This window comes from Colobus angolensis, unplaced genomic scaffold (genome assembly GCF_000951035.1).
Source record: "Colobus angolensis palliatus isolate OR3802 unplaced genomic scaffold, Cang.pa_1.0 Scaffold53, whole genome shotgun sequence".
Lineage (NCBI taxonomy): Eukaryota > Metazoa > Chordata > Mammalia > Primates > Cercopithecidae > Colobus > Colobus angolensis.
The window spans coordinates 7,270,468-7,276,307 of NW_012118821.1; the positions used below are offsets into that span (position 1 = coordinate 7,270,468).

The window sequence follows — 5,840 nt, forward strand, 5'->3', positions numbered from 1 at the left end:
CAAAGCAAGTATGTAAAATCGATCAGGCTGCTATACCATAAGATCCTTGAGGGAGAGCATAAGTGCTTTCTGAATGTTCCGGGAATGTTGAAAGACAGAATGAAAGATGAACTAAACAAAGGAAGGAAGGAGAAAAGAAAGAAAATGCCTGAGCTCCTGTGTGTATGACCTCTTGAACATTGACCTCTATGAACTCTGCCACTGCTTTGCTTCTCTTCATATTATAACCATTCTTACTTATGTGATATTCCTCCCTTCTGACCTAAGCATTCAAGCGTGTTGTTACATAACAGCAAATGTTTCCTATCTCAGCCTGTCTTTCTTGATACAGTCAGCACTCACAGTATTCCAAAACAGATTGGTCATGCATAAGCCAAGTGTTTGCTGATAGCTCATTAATCCCAGATGCTCAAACTGTTAGGCATTCTACTTGACACTACCTCCCACAGATTTTATACCCAGGCACATTTCGGGTAAACACGAAGCAGTTCAGAGGAACTATGGTGAAGTCATTACCAAGGTTACTTGGTTTGTTGGAAGCTGACAATAAAAACGACAGCATCCATGGTTCTGCCTAGGACCGAGGCTTTGCCAAAAGGTAACATTCATAGGCTACTGGCTAGGTTTTGCCAGCTCCATACTGAAGGAGGTGTTCCAACTGGAAGCCATGAATTTAATTATTCCGGTCTTGCCTAAAAGAGTCAGATACTAAAAGTACCTGACACAAGAAGCTAGAATAGCAATTTCAGAGGAAGATGCAGCATGAGTTTGTTTTGTGTGCATCAGGTTCAGCCCCTCATCGTTCAAGTTCAAATTCATGTTTCACGTCGCAGTGGACCCTACCCTGATTCACGAGCGCACAGTGATCTTCCTCTCACGTGAAGTTCACCTCTACTCAACTCCAGTAGGTCTAAGTTTTGCTTATCATCATTCAGTACTTAGGTGGTGCTGTTACTCTGTTGTGATATGACACATCAATATTTGTAAAATTCTGACTTACATTTTGATTTATCTGACTTATATTTCTACAGAAAACTTATTGAAATGGAGATATTTCTGGGTAGAAGATTTTTAAGGATGCACTCAGAAAAATCATCATAAAGGGAGTTAGGGAAGCAGGTGTGAGAGAAGGAGTCATTAAACTGCAATGCAGGCCGGAGTGGTGGCTCACACCTATAATGGGAGGCCAAAGTGGGAGAATCACTTAAGGTCAGGAGTTTGAGACCAGCCTAGCCAACATGGTGAAACCCTGTCTATACTAAAAATACAGAAATGAGCCAGGCATGTTGGTACATGCCTGTAGTGCCAGCTCCTTGGGAGCCTGAGGCATGAGAATTGCTTGAACACGTGAGGCAGAGATTGAAGTGAGCCAAGGGTCACGCCACTGCACTCCAGCCTGGACAACAGAGCAAGACTGTGAAAGAAAGCATAAAGAAGGAAAGCAAGCAAGCAAGAAACCCTGCAACGCAGCTATAACCGAGACCTCAGTTAACCATATAGGCAGCTCTGGAACCAGCATGGTCAGGACAAATCACAGGATTTATCCTGAATCAAGGCAAAGGACTGGGCATTTGTTCCCCCAAGGAGTCTATCGGACATAGCTTGCTCCTGAGGAGTAGTGACAAACTTTGGGGAGGTAACTCCTTCCAGAAGTCACTTTGTGAACAGGTACCTGTTAGTGGTGAGTCCCCAGCCCTTCCAGTAGTCAGGGAAAATGAGTGTCTTCTCCCCTGCAGAAGGGAGACCTGCATAGCATATCATCCCACATCCCACATATTGTAGCATTTTATCAAAAACAATTAAAGGTGGTAGATATTATTATTGCAATTTCCTAAAGGGGGAACCTAAGACCTACGGAAGCTCACATGTGGCCATCACTCCATACGTGGGTCACACAGCTGTGCAGTGACAGAGGCAGGTCTTGAATCCAGGTTCTAATTTTTCGAAAGTGGAATATAGGTAGTTTCACGTAAAACTTGTGAAGAAAAAAGACAGGAAGACACACAAAGAGCTCAGGAAAGCTAAAGAGATTGGAACTTGTTAAGACAGGTTCCAATAATACCATACTGTCGCATCTAAAATGAATATCAGTCCAACAATGCAGAAAGTACGGGAAAGCAATTTCCTTGTGCATTTCCAGTAAGTCAAATAGGAAGAGCCACCCCTTCACCTCCTTAATTCAGTCCTGGAGATTCCACAGAAGGGAGGGCATTAATCAATTAAAGTACAACAAACTGAATAAAAGCCATAAAAAAATCTCTGTATAAAGATGGTATGCATGCTGTGACTCTCGTGTTTGTGTATTAGAAAGAATAATCATCCTGGGTGCCACAGTATGTGAAAGGACAATTTTAACTAGATCCCTTTCTTCTCCTATTTTACCTGTGAAAACCAGAGAACAACTCTGCCCAATGAGTATGTTTAGGCTAGAGAAGAAAGAAGAAAGAGAGAAAGACAGGAAAGAAGAAAGAAAGAAAGGGAGGAAGGAAGGAAGGAAGGAAGGAAAGAAGGAAGGAAGGAAGGAAGAAGAAAAGAAAGAAAGAGGAAGGAAAGAAGGAAAGAAAGAACAACAAAAGAAAATAAGAGAGAAAGAAAGAGAGGAGGATAAAGAATGAAAGAAGAAAGAAAGAGTGACAGAAAAAATAGAAAAAGAAGAAGAGAAAACTAAAGAAGTAAGAGAGAAAGAGAGGAAGAAAGAAAGAACAAGAGAAGAAATAAAGAGAGAAAGAAAACCTTTGTTGACAACAGGTGTGGGCACATCTGGTATCCTCTGAGCATGTGTTCCTCATCTCCAATAGCTTCCAGCCCTCAAGTGACTCCTGATTGCAAATAATAAAATCATCTCTAAAGAGCAGCTCCAGGACCCTGGAGCAAATTTCAGTTCTACAGTCCCCTGCATTGGGCAGTCACCTGCACTTCTCGTAGCGTGGCACAGAAAGAACTCATGCTCGGACCTGGCACGTCCCTCCCTCCAGTCCTACATCTTGGCCAGGGGATTTAAAACTCTCAGGTGAATATAAACTCCCGGGGATAAATAATGAGAAAGTTAAATAAGTAAGTATTACTGAAAAATAGACAACTAATGGAACTCTTTATTCCAGATGTAGCATACTTATGAAAGTAGAGAGATTGGGAATATATAGGATGCGTTTGTAAGAGAGAATTTTTTGTATTTCAAGCAGGAATAAGTAGTTATAAAGTAAGGAAATGGAGGCAGTATGCATTGAAAATACAGTAGATAAAATAAATATATTAATGGAAGAGTTTATTAAAGAGTGTTACAGCCAAAGAATAAGACAATAGGTTGTGAAATATTTCCTAAGACCATAAAGAAAAGAGTTAAAATAACAAAAACAAGTTAAAATACAAGAAACAATGTTAACATATATGCAGGAAAGAACAGACATGCAAAAAGAAACCTATTTGAGGATGCTCTAGAATGATAGCAAAAACATTAATGGAGAGGAGAAAATAAAATTAAAAGTAATGATCAATATAGTCCAAAAATTAGAGAAAACTGTAAGAACTTATATTGAGAAAATTCATACAATAGCAAATAGAATAAATGAGAAAAAAATTTCAGATAATATCAACATGATGCAGAGAAGGAGAGGTGGAACACAGTAAGATATTTGATATTTTTTCAAATTTGCACAGATAGATGACACGTAGTCAAGGAACTCAGAGAGGAAATTTGTCGTGACTTTAGTAAGTCAGAAATAACTTTTGAAAAAATAAAAACAGTTCATATGGCTTTTTATAAAAAAGTAGACAATTGGACCTCTCTAATGAAAGATTTAAAAATGTATATATAATGAATATTTCAATAAATATAAAAATGTATGATATATATTATATATAACCAGTTGGGGCTTAACTCAGATATACAACATTGTTTCAAAGTTCCAGCATCAATGTATTTTATCACACTAAAAAACAGAAAAAGTATATATATTATCATCTCCATGAATGCAGAAGCATTTGAAAAAAGTTAAAAAATTTTTAAATTTATTTATTTATAGTAAATGGATGCCCCAGTCAATGCAATAAGGAAGAAAAAAAAAAAAAACAGAAAAATTAGAGATGAGAAGAAAAAGCTATTCTTATTTGATGATACCATCATCATGTTTGCTGATATTTTAAGAGCCTACAAATGATAATATCTAGAACCAAAATTCAGTTTTACCAGTATGCGGGATACCAACCAATAGCAAACTAACCCATCACATTTCTACCTGTTTGCAATAAACAGTGGCAAAATAAATAGAAAATATAATTTTTAGTAGTAAAAGCACATGAAACATTCAGAAATAATTTAACAAAATGTGTATAAAAACTATAAAGTGAACATTAAAAACAAAAACAAACCAAAAAAAACTGAAACAAGAAAAATCAAATAAGGACTAAATAATTAGAGAGATATACTAAGGTCCTGTTTTGGAAAATTTAATATTGTTGGGATATGAATTATCGTAAAACTGATATAGAGATTTAATACACTCTAAATCAAAATCTCAGCAGTCTTTTTTGAAGCAATTGACAGATGCTAACATATATATTATAATGCTAGTCATCTAGACTCACCAAAAGAGTTTTGAAATAGTAAAACAAATTTGGAGGACTTATTGCCTAATCTCAAGAATACTGTAATCAGGACAGCATGACAGAAGCTTAGGGTCATTAATATAGATAGATTAAGCAGAATTAAGAATTCAGAAATAGATACACACATACATGATGAAGACATTTTCAACAAACATTGAAGTGGGAAAAAATGAGTGCTTTTCAACAAATGGTGATGGATAAATTAGATGTATTTATCCAGCACCATTTCCTCATATAATTCATTTCCTCATGTAATTCAAAAATTAACTTTAAATGCATAACACATTTAAAGAACAAAATGATAAAAAAAAAAAAACTTCTGCAAGCATACAGACAAGATCATTGTGAATTTAACCACACATTTCTTAGGATACAAGAAGCGTGAACCATGGGAAGATATTAATAAAGTTGACAAATTTTAAAAAATTACTTTTGAAAGGCCCTGTTACAAGACTAAAAGTACAGCCAAACATTAAGAGAAAATCTTCACAATACATTTACCTGACAAGGGGATCATATTTAGAATATGTAAGAAACTCTTACCATGAAACAAGAAGAGCTAAAACAGCAAAAATATTTGAATAGACACTTCCTTAAAGGAGATACATGGATGAGAAAAACACATGAAAAGATGTTCAGTATCACTGGTAATTATAAAAATGCAAATTAAAATTACAACAGCATACTATTGCATACCTAATAGAATGGCAAAAGTTAAAATGACTGAAAATACAAAGGGTAGAAGAAAATGTGAAGCAAATTAAATTCTCATGAACAATGTGAATCAAAAAAATCATATAGTCTTTTCTGGTTAGCGCGGTGTGAGAAGCCATGAGCAGCAAAGTCTCTCGCGACACCCTGTACGAGGCAGTGCGGGAAGTCCTGCACGGGAACCAGCGCAAGCGCCGCAAGTTCCTGGAGACAGTGGAGTTGCAGATCAGCTTGAAGAACTATGACCCTCAGAAGGACAAGCGTTTCTCGGGCACCGTCAGGCTTAAGTCCACTCCCCGCCCCAAGTTCCCTGTGTGTGTCCTGGGGGACCAGCAGCACTGTGACGAGGCCAAGGCCGTGGATATCCCCCACATGGACATCGAGGCGCTGAAAAAACTCAACAAGAATAAAAAACTGGTCAAGAAACTGGCCAAGAAGTATGATGCGTTTTTGGCCTCAGAGTCTCTGATCAAGCAGATTCCACGAATCCTCGGCCCAGGCCTAAATAAGGCAGGAAAGTTCCC

General features: G+C 37.4%; 1 pseudogene across 1 annotated transcript; it reads left to right on the forward strand.

The window, feature by feature from the left end:
- The first annotated feature begins 5,406 nt into the window (after positions 1-5,406).
- Positions 5,407-5,835, forward strand: LOC105525349 (annotated as a pseudogene). The gene has a single exon (XR_001003904.1). The product of XR_001003904.1 is annotated as a 60S ribosomal protein L10a pseudogene (transcript).
- Positions 5,836-5,840: the final 5 nt, after the last annotated feature.